This window comes from Haematobia irritans, chromosome 4, assembly GCF_050003625.1.
Source record: "Haematobia irritans isolate KBUSLIRL chromosome 4, ASM5000362v1, whole genome shotgun sequence".
NCBI classification, from domain to species: domain Eukaryota; kingdom Metazoa; phylum Arthropoda; class Insecta; order Diptera; family Muscidae; genus Haematobia; species Haematobia irritans.
This window is the reverse complement of record NC_134400.1, coordinates 202,856,152-202,872,689: the sequence shown is the minus strand read 5'-3', so window position 1 is coordinate 202,872,689 and position 16,538 is coordinate 202,856,152. Positions and strand designations below refer to the sequence as shown.

Genomic DNA, 16,538 nt, shown 5'->3' with positions numbered 1-16,538 from the left:
AAAATACTTTTGTAAGCTTGTAAACAATAGCATTATCAGTCAATTGTCAGATGAGATTTTTAGCAAGTAATCTGATGTTGGTTGAAATACATTCCAACCACCCTGTATAAGGTGAAAATTAATAAGACTTTTATGTTCGTAAATGTAATACTAGCATTTATGGCAAACTTGCGCCAAAAAAAATGTTCCTAGACTATAACAAGTATATACGGCCGTAAGTTCGGCCAGGCCGAAGCTTATGTACCCTCCACCATGGATTGCGTAGAAACTTCTACTAAAGACTGTCATCCAAAATCGAATTACTTGGGTTGCGGTAACACTTGCCGATGGCAAGGTATCTTAAAACTTCCTAACACCGTAATATATACCACATAGTCCATACGTGGTATATATTAAACTAAAAAAGGCCGATTAAATACGTATATAATTAAGATTAAAGTTTCTATAGAAATAAAATTTTGACAAAATAAAATTTTGACAACATTTTCTATAGAAGTAAAATTTGGAAAAAATTTTCTATAGAAATAAAATTTGGATAAGATTTTCTACAGATGTAAAATTCTGACAAAATTTTCTATAGAAATAAAATTTAGACAAAATTTTCTATAGAAATAAAATTTTGACAAAATGTTCTATAGAAATAAAATTTTTACAAAATTTTTTATAGAAATAAAATTTTTATAGAAATAACACTTTGACAATGTTTTCTATAAAAATAAAATTTTGGTAGATTATTTTTGGCTCGAGTGGCAACCATGATTATGAACCGATAAGGGCCAATTTTTGTGTGATTGGGGATCGCCTATATATAACTATAGACCGATATGGACCAATTTTGGCATGGTTATTAGCGGCCTTATACTAACACCACGTTGCAAATTTCAACCGGATCGGATGAATTTTGCTCCTCTAAGAGGCTCCGGAGATCAAATCTGGGGAACGGTTTATATGAGGGCTATATATAATTATGGACCGATATGGACCAATTCTTGCATGGTTGTTAGAGACCATATACTAACACCATGTACCGAATTTCAGCCGGATCGGATCTGCTTCTCTAAGAGCAATCGCAAGCCAAATTTGGGGGTCCGTTTATATGGGGGCTATACGTAAAAGTGGACCGATATGGCCCATTTTTAATACCATCCGACCTACATCAATAACAACTACTTGTGCCAAGTTTCAAGTCGATAGCTTGTTTCGTTCGGAAGTTAGCGTGATTTCAACAGACGGACGGACGAACGGAGAAATCGGTTCAGATTTAGATATAGCTCCCATATATATATTTCGCCCGATATGGACTTATATGGCCCCAGAAGCCAGAGTTTTACCCTAATTTGCTTAAAATTTTGCACAAGAAGAACAAATAGTACTATAGTCAATAGTGCTAAATTTTATTGAAATCGGTTCAGATTTAGATGTAGCTCCCATATATATCTTTCGCTCGATATGGACTAATACGGTCCCGGAAGCCAGAGTTTTAACCTAATTTAGTTGAAATTTTGCACAGGGATTAGAATTAGCATTGTTGCTATGCGTGCCAAATTTGGTTGAAATCGGTTCAGATTTAGATATAGCTCCCATATATATGTTTTTCTAATTTCGACAAAAATGGTCAAAATACCAACATTTTCCTGGTAAAATCGAAAAGTTTTAAAAATGATTTTCCTAAACTTCTAATACATATATATCGGGCGATAAATCATAAATAAACTTTTGCGAAGTTTCCTTAAAATAGCTTCAGATTTAAATGTTTCTCATATTTTTTTCACTAACATTGTGTTCCACCCTAGTGCATTAGCCGACTTAAATTTTGAGTCTATAGATTTTGTAAAAGTCTATCAAATGTAAAAGTCTATCAAATTCAGTCCAGATCGAGTGATATTTAAATGTATGTATTTGGGACAAACTTTTTTATATAGCCCCCAACACATTTGACGGATGTGATATGGTATCGAAAATTTAGATCTACAAAGTGGTGCCGGGTATAATATAGTCGACCCCGCCCGACTTTAGACTTTCCTTACTTGTTTTTTATAAAATTTAAGTATTGTAAAAGTAAAATGGAAAGTTTGTTCGTTTCGGTTTAGCGCAAACTTGGTGAAAAATGTTTATCAATGCTATTGTTAGATCGACATTTGGTTTAAAATTTTCGTATTCCTTTGACAATGATGCCAAAAGTCATTCATTTAAACTATCAAATTTTATACACATACTATAATCCAGTGTTGCCAACTCCCCAAGGCCAAAAAGCACCAAAAATATATTATAAATTCTAACATACCACCTTCCACCACAAAATCGAAAATTAATGAAATGCTCTACTAAAAAAAAAAAAAAAAAAAAAAAAAAAAAAATCTTCCGAAGATGTATTATGAATTGAATTTTAAGAAGTTAAGGTGGGTATTAAGATCATTTTAAGCAATACAAACTTTGTGAAAATTTGCTTTTGGCTATTCCCCATTATAATAAAATTTGCGGCAAATATGCATAATTTTATACCGTTTTTACTGATATCGTTTTCACTTCAGCGGCAAAACTCGAACTTAGTACTCACCATTATGAACCGCTATTTAAGTATACACTTTGATCAGTTTTAATGCTTTCGTCCAATTCATTTTGATCAGTCATGTTTTTCAACTTTCAAAATATTAATATATGGAAGAAGTCTATTGCTTATTCCAATTCTGCGTGCTTTTGTGAATTTAATACAACGTTTTTAATGACATCTTTACCAAATTCAAAAATTCGGCCACTCATCGTTCGACTTTCCTACAGAATACCCTAAATAACAATATTAATTAAAAAATAATCAATACCAACTTCATAACAATCAAATTCTATATTTGGCAATAAATTTGAGTTTCTTCGGCTCTTGAAAGTCTAATCAACATTTTTGTATCAATTAAACTTAATACTGTTCAAAATAAAAAAGCACCAAAAGCACTAAATGAAAATGCCAGAAAGCACCAAGTTGGTGCTTTTTTTGAAAAGGCACCAAAAAGGCAATTTGGATCTTTTTAGAAATCAAAAAGCACTAAGTTGGTGCTAAAAGCACCAAATTGGCAACACTGCTATAATCATTAGTTGAAGTTGTGTGCTGTGGCCCACTGTACATTGCTATCTCTCGAACTTGAATGATGCTCTGTAGACAAAGCTCTGCAATATTTTTGGCGCTTTATTTACATAGAGTTCTATATAGAAGCTAGTCACCCTTACACGCGAAGTCATACGATAATTATCGAAATGTTTAACTGTTAACAATTGCAACAGCACAATAAAATTTAAATCTCAGCAATATGAAATGCAAATAACAAAAAAAAAATAATCTTACATCACCCAACTGATTACAGCACACCAAAAAGAATATTCGTTGCAATTTTTAGTTCAATGTTATCTTTTTATTAATGTCATTTTGAAGGTCTTGTTGGATAATTACAATACGACCCCTATGCATAAATATCAATTTACTTACACTCAAAAAAAAAATGTGAAATCATCAAGAAGGAAAATGAAGATTAATTTTAGAATTATTTTTTACTAAACTATATTAAAAAATATTTAACTAAACTATGTTAGACATAATTCTAATTAAAAAAAAAAATCTTATAAAATTTAAGGAAATTGAAGTTCTAAATTTCGCCGTTGTATAAGGGTACTTTAATAACAATGTTTTCGATCCCTAGCAAAAGTTTGGTGGCTTTAATCTAAGGCCGTTTCGTTTCGCAAAAAATATGTTGCCCTGGTGTTACACTACTTTTTCCCTCATTGTATTTTCGCTCAAATAATAGTGTCATTCCAAAGTCATTGTTAATTCATAATATTGGGAGGGATACAGGATCCAAAATCTATGACAGTGTCCTTTTTTTGGCAATCAATTTCGAGAATGTTGCACCTTTTTTTCCAATCGAAATCGCCATAAGTCTAATGACTTGGAAACAAGCCTCAATTTACAGTTTCACAGGTTTACTTATCCACATCACAAAAATGCATGGAAGTAAACTTAATTTCAGAATGAATTAAATTCTACTCGATATAACCAACTTTTAATTTGATCATTACTCAATAGTCTTGTGTCGTTCCGGAACGAACTAGTTCCAATGAACGGTTCACTAAAAGGAACGACTGTCACTAGTTCCATCTCTTTCGTTCTCATCGTTCCTTTTGTCATTTAGTTTTATTTTCAATTTACGCTCCATCGTTACGCGGATCGCAGTTTGATTTTTTTACTTTTGTTTGAGCTATTTCCCAATTCATTCATTTTTGGCGCGTATGTATTTAAATCATTGATTGATATGCTGCTATTTAATAGAATCATTAATTCCATCTCAGGCTCTTCGAAAACGACAAAAAAAATTGTAATTACTTGCAATGAATAATTTTGCACAGAGTATAGTATTATTAAATCCAAAAATCCATCCAAAGAGTTTGGCTTCCTGAGTTTAGTTACTTCCTTAAATTTTCCATTCCTTTCATTATTTTTTCTTACTATAAACTATTTGAAGTAATTTCACTAAATTTTCCATATTTTTGTATCTTTCAATTGACCACGAACTTCGTTACACAAAGTAAACAAACAATGTCATGTCTGCCTTTAGTAGATGACAGTGATGACAATTATAAAAATCCTGAACGAAAAGGAACGATGGAACGATTTGAAGGAACTAGTTCCTTTGTACAAAAGGAACGATGAGTCCGAATTTTGCCCATGACTAACAGGTTGGCTGATAAGTCCCCGGTCTAACAAAGAAAAACACATTTTTTCGTCAAAATTCGTTTTTATTATTCAACATAGAGCGATACAACGATTATAACGACCTTCCAATTTTTTGAAACCATTTTGGTAGTACTCCTTCGGTTTTGCCTCAAAATATGACTCAGTTTCGGTGATCACCTCTTCATTGCAGCCAAATTTTTTCCCTGCGAGCATCCTTTTGAGGTCTGAGAACAAGAAAAAGTCGCTGGGGGCCAGATCTGGAGAATACGGTGGGTGGGGAAGCAATTCGAAGCCCAATTCATGAATTTTTGCCATCGTTCTCAATGACTTGTGGCACGGTGCGTTGTCTTGGTGGAACAACACTTTTTTCTTCTTCATATGGGGCCGTTTTGCGGCGATTTCGACCTTCAAACGCTCCAATAACGCCATATAATAGTCACTGTTGATGGTTTTTCCCTTCTCAAGATAATCGATAAAAATTACGTGTTGATGATTCTGAGCGGTGTTTGTAGCTGTTAACTCGTAATACACCCGAGTTTTTCCGTCGATATGTGACAATGGATGATGGCGCCATCACTACACTCCTGAGTCTAATCGACAGTCGGCTGTGTGGACAGCGACCGGTGAACCTTCTCCGAAGCGTGGAAAGACTCAAAAGTCCGATGGCAAAGTAATGGCCTCTGTTTTTTGGGATGCGCATGGAATAATTTTTATCGATTATCTTGAGAAGGGAAAAACCATCAACAGTGACTATTATATGGAGCGTTTGAAGGTCGAAATCGCGGCAAAATGGCCCCATATGAAGAAGAAAAAAGTGTTGTTTCACCAAGACAACGCACCGTGCCACAAGTCATTGAGAACGATGGCAAAAATTCATGAATTGGGCTTCGAATTGCTTCCCCACTCACCGTATTCCCAGACCTCAAAAGGATGCTCGCAAGAAAAAAATTTGGCTGCAACGAAGAGGTGATCGCCAAAACTGAGGCCTATTTTGAGGCAAACCCGAAGGAGTACTACCAAAATGGTATCAAAAAATTGGAAGGTCGTTATAATCGTTGTATCGAATTTTGAAAAAAAAAATGTGTTTTTCTTTGTTAGACCGGGGACTTATCAGCCAATCTGTTATTTGATTAAGCTATTCACGTAAAAACAAATGCCAGTTTAAAAATTCAAATTATAACGGTTACTTCATAGTAAAAAATGTTTTCTTAATTCCAAAAAAAAAAAAAATTAACAAAAAATGCAAAATCTTCAAAATAAGTCTTAGCCTATATTTGAAGCATTTCTGTCTTAAATCTAAAGGTTCAATATTTCAGCTAATTTTAGGAAATGTGTTTCTTTCCTTTAAGGAAAATTTACCTTAGTTCAAAGACATTTGACTTTAACAAAGCGACGCAAATTTCCAAACTATGTGTCCTAAATTTAATAAAACCAAATTTTGAAGCAAAGATTATAAAGTTGGTAAAACTTTGTATCAACTGCACTATACATTGCACATTGTACAGTCCCCTCCAAAAAAAACATGCTGTCGTTGGTAACATTCTATGCAATGAATTATTTGCAAAACTATGTTTTTTTTTAATTTGAATCTCGGAGTTTAATGTAAATTCATCATTCTTATAAAAAAGGAGAAAATAATAAATCAGCCTTTTTTGTCATGGTACTACAATCGAAGAAATGAAAGTGCAAATACTTGTTTTTTTAAGGGGTGGGCAGCTGTGAGATTGGGTATTTTCAACATGTGGTAAATACATATATCCAGTTTACCTTCGATTACATTCATGATTAACACAGCATACACACAAACACACTCAGGTATTTATTGAGAAAGAGAAATTTACCCATTTTACGAAGGAAAGGAGGTAGCCACAACAACAACAAACACCAATAAACATACCACCTATACAAAAGAACAAATCACTTGTACACAGTTTGAGGTTAGAGGTTTAACCACTGCGGCTGATGTATGTATGTACGATGTATAAATGTAAGTAGAGAAATAGGTATGAAGAAAATTGTGTTGCTGCGATTGTCTGTTTATTTGGAATTGGAGCACATTATCTATAGAAGTGTAAATGATGACATTGCATAGTTGAGAAATAAGAAAAAGCACTACCGCAACATAACAACTAAAAATGAAAAGAACAATTTGCCCTTTTTGGATGAAAGTACATACATAAATACATACATATGATACATTCAAACATATTTACCAACAACCAAATGGGAGCGCGACCAACGACATATGAATGAAGTTCATATTAGCACAGATTGATATCACACGCTCATATACAAACACACACACAAACATCCACTTGAGATACACAAATCATTTAGTTAAAAGTTTAATCCACTGATGATGATGATGATGTACATAGATGTGTAAAATAAGTACATCATATCTATGCGTCTATATAAATATATACAATATTATTGTCGTTTCGTTGTTGTTGTTGTTTTTGTATATTGTTGTTATACACACAAATCCAATTAGCTGTGGCGAAACACCACAATATGTTCTTTGGTGTTGCTGCTAGCTCCCAATATTTTGTTGTTGTTATTCTATTTTTTTATGTTCTGTTGGTCGTTACTACCGAATGTCGCCGAATGCTACTAGCTGGTGGCTGCTTGTCTTGTCACTCACTCACTATTGCTGATTCTGACCGTTAGCTTGAGATTTGTATTTTATTTACAAACGCGTCCACATACAGCCCCCCACACACACTTTGATACATGCATTCAAATAAATATTTTGTGTAAGTTGGATTGTACCATAGCAAAGGGGAGGAATACCGTTAAATATAGTTCAAAAATTTAGTTTGTTTTCGTATGATGGAGCGAACATCTGAATTATTTTAATGCTGGTTTTCTTTCCATCATTGCTTGACACATTTTTTTACTCTCTCTCTTTCTCTCACGCATACGCAATCTCTTTTCGCATCTCAGCATAATCGTACTATGGGATGTCAATTTATTTCATGAGAGGATGTAAATAGAGATGCCGTATTTGAACGTTTGATGATAACAAAATAAGTCTACTTGAAGGATAATTGAAATGAAGACAAAATACACTAAAGGACCAAATCGAATCGAATAAAAGGCAAATGTGATGTATTAAAAATATATATATACAAGAGTATGTACAGAAAGTACATTTTAAGAATGCTGCCAGCAAATTAGAAAAATTTCATATAAACAGGTAGAAAAAATCAAAGAAATAGGGCAAATGTAAAACGCAAACAACATTTACGTGTATTCCTTATTATGCAATGTATTTTTTTTTTGTATAAAATAGGCAAATTATTAAATTTTCATTTATTCAAGTCATTCACCTTTATTCATTCACCAACAAAAAAGTCTACTTATCTGTTTCATGCGAACAATACCACAATGACCTTCATGCATCATCTCTAGAACGTAACTGCTTTGGAATAACTATACGACCTATGGGAAATTGGTGAAAATTGCCATTGACGGACCTATCACAGAACTGGTAACTGTGCTCCTGTTAGTAGCAATTTGTAAATAGCCGCAATTTATTTATTTCCACACTCGCTTAATAATAAAATCTTAGATCCATTAAGATTTTAATATCAAGCATTTTCACAATTAGTAAAAATAGAATTATCAGAATAACCTATTGTTCGACATATTTCAAAAGTTTTTTTTTTTCATTTCGGGTTCGATTGGGATGCCCAAATTGAAACAGATTTCTAAGAGTTTATCCGAGACTGGTTACTGAGGACCTGTGTATGAGGTGCTCCTGCTAAATTGTCCCAGGACGTGTCCTTTGGGATGAGTCCAAGACGCGTCCTAAAATGTAAATTTACCCCGTCAATGGGAAAACCATGTTAAATTGACCGGTCCCTTCCATAAGTTTTGACCAGACCTCGAACTGGTCCATACACACCAGGACTAGTCGTGTACCGCTTCTGTGGTTGATCAAATTCACGTAGGCCGGTTATAGTCTGTCTGCATAATCAAGACTCCATCGCGATGTGTAAGGTTATATTGATTATGCAAATACGGCATGAAGTCTTTGTCAGTCACTTTTTCGGGCCACCCATCTAGTACCCAGTTTAAAACTATTCGTAATATTGGATCTTTTTTAGAGTGCTCTGCGACTTGTTTTGCATTAACGGGGAAATTTTCTAAACTTGCTATAACATGATCCTCATTTCCCTCTACTGCCTCATCAAATTTTTTATCCTCTTTGTAAGGTAATCTGGACAATGCATTAGCATTTCCGTGGTGTATAGTTCCTTTATACTTTATTGTATAATTATATCCAGAAAGGATCACGGCCTACCTCTGTAGTCGATTCGCCGTGGTTGTTGAAATTCCTTTCGTTGGACCAAAGATAGTGACCAGCGGTTTATTATCTTTCACTAATATGAATTCCCGTCCATATAAATACCCATGGAATTTTCGAACACCAAAGATAATAGATAGAGCTTCTTTTTCTATCTGGCTATCTGATAGGGTTTTTGAGGCATAGGCAATCGGTCGTTCTGGTCCATCAGGGAATTTGTGTGATATTACAGCACCCAATCCATACGACGAAGCATCAGTTGCTAAAACAATACCCATCATAATGTACTAGTTCTGCTATTTCTACTAGCTGTATTTTCAATTCTTGAAATGAACTCTCTTGTTGGTCTCCCCAATTCAAGATAATAACAAGTATATACAGCAGTAAGTACGGCCTGGCCGAATCTTAAATAACCACCACCACAAATATTAGGGTTTCCTTTGAAATTTCAGGGTGGTTTGAGGACAGATCAAACAGAGCAGTTCAACCATTACACTTCCTGAAGATAAATTCAAAGATTTTACCTATGAAGACTATATCAGATTCTCGATTTATAAGAACCATTTATGTTTGAGTTTTAGAGGAATCATTAACATCTCTTGTAAGTGTGCAAGAAAATTATAAAATAACGTCTTGATTTGAAATCTTAAATCTGTAGATTTTCACCCGAAAAGTAAAATGTGGAAATTTTACATTGAGTTTCAAGCAATTTTCATGATCAGTGCGCCTTCTATACCCTCAAGAAGTGAAATCGGTCTATATGGAGGCAATATCAAATGGACCGATAAAAACTTAATCCGATACACGTTTTTGTGAGCCTAAAATACCAGAATATTTACAATTTCAGGCAAATCGGATAAAAACTACGGTTTCTAAAAACTCAAGGAGTTAATTCGGGAGATCGTTCTTATGGGGGCTACACTAAGATATGGACCTATACTCACTGTTTTCAGCACACCTCTTTATGGCCCAAAAATATCTCTAGATTTCCAATTTCAGGCAAATTGGATAAAAACTACGGTTTCTATAAGACCAAGACCCCAAATCGGTAGGTATGGGGACCATACCAAAACATGGACCGATGCTCACCATTATCGCACATCTCTTTATGGTTCTAAAATACTTCTAGATTTCGATTTCTAGGTAAATTGAATAAAAACTGCGGATTGTAGAAGCCCAAGAAGAAAAATTGGGAGATCGGTCTATATGGGGGCTATACCAAAACATGGATCTATACTCACCATTTTTGGCACACCTCTTTATGGTCATAAAATACCTCTAGATTTAAAATTTCAGGCAAATTGGATAAAAACTACGATTTCTATAAGCCCAAGAAGTAAAATCGGGAGATCGGTCGATATGGGGGCTATACCAAAATATGGACTGATACTCACAATTTTTGGCACACGTATTTGTGGTCCAACAATACCTTTAGATTTCAAATTTCATGTAAATTGAATAAAAACTGCGGTTTCTATAAGCCCAAGAAGTAAAATCGGGAGATCGGTCTATATGGGGGCTATACCAAAACATGACCCGATACTCACATTCTTTGGCACACCTATTTATGGTTCGAAAATAACTCCAGATTACCAATTTTAGGCAAATTGGTTAAAAACTACGGTTTCTATAAGCACAAGAAGTAAAATCGAGAGTTCGGTCTATATAGGGGCTATACCAAAATATGGACCGATACTCACAATTTTTGGCACACCTCTTAATTGTCATAACATACTTCTAGATTTCAAAATTCAGGCAAATTGGATAAAAACTACGATTGCTATAAGCCCAAGACCCCATATCGGGAGGTCGGTTTATATGGACCGATATAGCCCATCTTCGAACTTGACCAGCCTGCAGACAAAAGACGAGTTTGTGCAAAATTTCAGCACGATTGCTTCATTATTGAAGACCGTAGCGTGATTACAACAGACAGACGGACATGGTTATATCGTCTTAGAATTTCTCCCTGATCAAGAATATATATATACTTTATATAGTCGGAAATCGATTTTGTGCAAAATTTCAGCACGATTGCTTCATTATTGAAGACTGTAGCGTGATTACAACAGACAGACGGACATGGTTATATCGTCTTAGAATTTCTCCCTGATCAAGAATATATATATATACTTTATATAGTCGGAAATCGATATTTTGATGTGTTACAAACGGAATGACAAATTTATTATACCCCCGCCACCATTCTACGGTGGTGATCTTTTGCGACCGTCATCATCAACTCCATAAGCTTTAAAACGTTCCTCTAGTTGTCTCTTATAGGAATAAAATTCGGTCACTTCTTCTTCAAAGTGATGAAATTTCGGACCTAACAGCTGGACTAGCTATAGGCTGGTTCAATACACTTGCAAAGAATTCCTGCTGCTGTGTCAGCATTTACTGTGCCCAAGCTTGCTGACGTTCCAAAATTTGTTCAAACGCTTGTTCCATTATATATTTTTTAATCTCGTCGCCAATTAATGTGTCTTTATTTATTGAATTAAAATCAATCAAGAATGAAAAAATAATTTTTTATGACAATTCAAAAATAATTCGATGCCATAAAATATTTAAACTAAAACACAGGATACACCACCTAATTTTTTGTATAGTACGACAATCCCTACTTGAGAGGATGTTGGGGCTGTGTTCTGTATGGAATACGAAGAAGAAGCATAAGCAGCACACACATCAACAAATACTTAAGCACACACATGCTAGGTACTTCTTTTTGTCAAGTGTTCATATTATTATTACAATTATTATTGTGTACTTCAATAGTTCCTCTTTCACCTTATATATAAAAAGAACCCATTCAACATAAACTAACATAAAACATACATGCACACATTCTACACTTATCCATGTTCTTTTATGTTTTCTTCATTTATGAGAAACCACCACAAAAGACACTGTGGAAGAGAAGAAATCCAAAGAAGAAAAAAAAATCATTATAAACACTGTTTCTTATAAGCAAAGACTATTAATAAAGAAGACATGAAATGGGCTTTGATAGTGTTAGTACTAGAAAACAGAGATTAATATCATACTTGTTGGAAAAGCACTCCGAACTTACTGGTTTGATGCAGACAATTTTTATTTAGCTATTTTCTCCAACATTTCACGCAAATTTCTGTGTCGGTTGCACTAAATTATTAATAAAATGTTTCATAAAGTGTTTTTGTTCGTTTAAGAGTTAAAAAAATTGCTAAAATAAGCGAATTAAGTTTTGTTACGAATGCAAAATGAAAAGAGAAACCGAAAAAAAGTTGCAACGTCTCATGGAACATGTATGATATTAATCTCTGTTTTTTCAAGAAAAAGAGGAAGAGCAAGCTGATCTCATGTCTTCTTTATTAATAGTCTTTGCTTATAAGTCGTCTATCTCGATTTCTTCTTCTGCTTGACAATAATAAACAAAAGAAATCAAGCTCGAGACTCGTAAGCTGAGACTGTGAATTAAGTGAGAGTCGTCGTTGTCGTGCTACACGTTCTGAACGGATGTATGTTCTCGCGAACATTATTTGTGCGCAGTGGGAGGTGAGATGTGTGTAATGTTGAATAAAAAAAACAACACTATACATCCATGGACACGGGAAAAGCAGCAACATACAAACCCATAAAACTTTTTCTACACGGAATTGGGAACAAAAATTAAAGTTTTTGTGTATATAGTAATAAAATAAAACGTCTAATGGATTATGTTTTAAACTATAAGGCACTTGGTTATTTCCAGCTGATTTTTTCTCATCTATATGGAATGATTCTGTATCAATTCTAAGATCAGATAAAGCTGTATTTTTTTTCTCCTTTTGTCTGGGGGTTAGGATTTTTTATTTTTTGTTACTGAAAATTTTGCAGATTTTTAGTTATGCTGGTTTTCTTAATATGTGTTAAAAAGGTAACATTATTTGGAGCACATTGATTTTTGTATTGCTTACATTTTTTCTTTAAATAAAATTTGTTTTTTTTTTTTTTTTTTGTTAATTAGGTTTTTACTCTTTTTTTCACTTGGAAAACTATCGCATACACACACACGAACACTTCAAATGCAGCAAGCAAAGTCCTTGCATCCCACCGCGAACGGACCGAAACAACAACTCTCTCACCCGAAATACAAAATTGGACTATTCGACTTCTTATTGTGCTCGTCGTTGCTGCTAATTAGAGTTCAAAGCCGCAGTGTTTCTATCAATAACAATGTGATTTCGAACGACTTTTAGTTCGGTAGGAAATGGGGCTTGGCAAGAGAAAAACTAAGCGATATGGCAATGTATAGCATTGTTTATTTTTTCTTCTTCACATAACATTCACAATGGTGTGATAACACAAAGAAACATAGAGTAAGGGAACGTTGCCACTTATAGAGCACTTAGGCAATGATTTGCAATGTGTCGTTCACAAGACTATGATATCCCTACCAGCATTTTTCGAATTTGGGGGCGCTTCTGAGAATCCCCACTACGTCGAAAACAATCATATACGACATCAAAAACTCGTCGGAAAAGCGCCGTCATTACCCTGCCAACATTTTTTGAATTTGGGGGCGCTTCTGAGAATCCCCAGTACGTTGAAAACAATCATATACGTGTGTAAATATAACCATAGCGATAGGCGGTAGGCGAACACTTATTTACGTGTATTTCTTATGGGAAGCCCAAAATCCGCGACGGAATACCGTGACGGCTAGCGGCGTGTCGCTAAATTAAAACTTATTCTAACTCCTTGGCGAAAACTGGTATAGTGTTGCCATCGCTTATCAATTTTTTTAACTCACCACTAGGAATATCTGTTGCCTGGACACGTGTAGATTATTTTTTCTTGAAATAACTCAACAAATAACAAGCCATTGTATGTTTTTATTCAACTTCATTGTTTAATATTGTCAAAGCGTGCTGTATTGACAACAAAAAGGCTAGGAAACGTAAAAAAGGGAATTATTCGCCGTCAAGCTTATTGTAAAGGGTGATTCTTTTGAGGTTAGGATTTTCATGCATTAGTATTTGACAGATCACGTGGGATTTCAGACATGGTGTCAAAGAGAAAGATGCTCAGTATGCTTTGACATTTCATCATGAATAGACTTACTAACGAGCCACAACGTCGAATTTTCAGTGAATGGGCCCTAGAAAAGTTGGCAGAAAATCCGCTTTTTTATCGACAAATTTTGTTCAGCGATGAGGCTCATTTCTGGTTGAATGGCTACGTAAATAAGCAAAATTGCCGCATTTGGAGTGAAGAGCAACCAGAAGCCGTTCAAGAACTGCCCATGCATCCCGAAAAATGCACTGTTTGGTGTGGTTTGTACGCTGGTGGAATCATTGGACCGTATTTTTTCAAAGATGCTGTTGGACGCAACGTTACGGTGAATGGCGATCGCTATCGTTCGATGCTAACAAACTTTTTGTTGCCAAAAATGGAAGAACTGAACTTGGTTGACATGTGGTTTCAACAAGATGGCGCTACATGCCACACAGCTCGCGATTCTATGGCCATTTTGAGGGAAAACTTCGGAGAACAATTCATCTCAAGAAATGGACCGGTAAGTTGGCCACCAAGATCATGCGATTTGACGCCTTTAGACTATTTTTTGTGGGGCTACGTCAAGTCTAAAGTCTACAGAAATAAGCCAGCAACTATTCCAGCTTTGGAAGACAACATTTCCGAAGAAATTCGGGCTATTCCGGCCGAAATGCTCGAAAAAGTTGCCCAAAATTGGACTTTCCGAATGGACCACCTAAGACGCAGCCGCGGTCAACATTTAAATGAAATTATCTTCAAAAAGTAAATGTCATGGACCAATCTAACGTTTCAAATAAAGAACCGATGAGATTTTGCAAATTTTATGCGTTTTTTTTAAAAAAAAAGTTATCAAGCTCTTAACAAATCACCCTTTATTTGCCGTTGCGGAAAAAATGTTTCGCCTACCGCCTATCGCTATGGTTATATTTACACACTACGATATCAAAAACTCGTCGGAAAAGCGCCGTCACTATTGAGAAGTTGTACCACGCCAAGTTACTACAAAAAGGTTTAGCATGAGTGCAATTATTAGGTGCCTTTATAGATCAATTTAGAACGACGCCAATAAGAGACCCTCCAAACAATCAGAAAAAGCACATTTTAAGATAGTGGTAAAAGAATCATTGTGGTCGAGTAAAACACGTTTGTTTAGATATTTAATAATTTGATTAATTATTTACAAATTCTTAAAAATATAACATTTATACCACTATCACATCACATTTAACATAATTTTTTGCATTAATGATGAGGTAGAGTTACAAGTAGCGAGTTACATGTTGCAGCGTCTATCAGCCAGTGTTTTTATTCGATGGAGGCAGCGTGTCTGTAAAATATTTGAAAAACAATCACTTTATTCCATTTGGAAAATCAAAAATTGTTCACCAATATACCTTTCACAATTTTAAGCGTAAAATCTATGTTTTCAGAACTTTATTTTCGTTTTTATTTAAATAAAATATAACAAGCTGGTTGCGCTTGGCGTTTCACAAAAAATAAAATGGCTTTTGTAAAAGTAGTGATGGCAAAATACATGTAAGAAGTACATTTTGTACTTTATGATATGCTGCCCCCCATCACAGTAGGATGGTTGTAGTGACATTTACGAGTCTGTGGTAGCGATGAAGATGAAATGGAACTTTGAAATGCTGGCAGGGTATTGAGAAGTTGTACCACGCCAAGTTACTACGAAAAAGTTTCTCATCAGTGCAATTATTAGGTTCCTATTTAGATCAATTTCGAAGGACGCCAATAAGAACCCCTGCAAACTATCAGAAAAAGTGCATTTTAAGGTAATTGTAGAAGAATCATTGTGGTCAAGTAAAACACGATTGTGTAGATGTTTATTGATTTGATTAAACATTTATAATTTCTTATAAATATAACACTTTATCTCATCACATTTAACATAATTTTTTGCATTAATAAAACAATGATGTTGAGTTTTAAGTAGCAAGTTACATATTGCAGCGTCTATCAGCCAGTTTGTTTATTTTCGATGGAGACAGCGTGCCTGGAAAAACATTTGAAAAACGATCACTTTATTCTATTTGGAAAGTCGAAAATTGTTCACCATATACCTTTCACAATTTTAAGCGTAATATCTATGTTTTCAGAACTTTATTTTCGTTTTTATTCAAATAAAATATAACAAGCTGGTTGCGCTTGGCGTTTCACAAAAAATAAAATGGCTCTTCTAACAGTAGTGATGGCAAAATACTTTCATGTACATTTTGTACTTTTTGATATGCTTCCCCCATCACAGTTCGCGATGGTTGTGGTGACATTTACGAGTCTGTGGTAGCGATGAGGATGAAATGGAACTTTGAAATGCTGGCAGGGATAATACAAAAATTTTAAGGAGAACGGTAGCAAATTTCCAGACATTTAAATTTCGGAAATTATGTTAAATTTTCCCCCAAATTTTCTTAGAAATCGTATGAGATTACAATTTTATTTGCACAATATCACACAAGGCATTACAGA

The 16,538-nt window shown here is 34.6% G+C and overlaps 1 protein-coding gene across 5 annotated transcripts in view; it reads right to left on the bottom strand.

Moving 5' to 3' along the window:
• Positions 1-13,164, bottom strand: part of promL (prominin-like) — a 112,404-nt gene extending 99,240 nt beyond the window's left edge. For 4 of the 5 annotated variants that reach the window (XM_075307920.1, XM_075307922.1, XM_075307924.1 and 1 more), the window contains exon 1: positions 12,971-13,163. The gene's annotated coding sequence lies outside the window, so the exon portion shown is untranslated. Of the gene's footprint in view, positions 1-12,970 lie in introns of all 5 variants that reach the window. The other variant, XM_075307921.1, reaches the window with a different exon arrangement.
• Between the last annotated feature and the right edge of the window lie 3,374 nt (positions 13,165-16,538).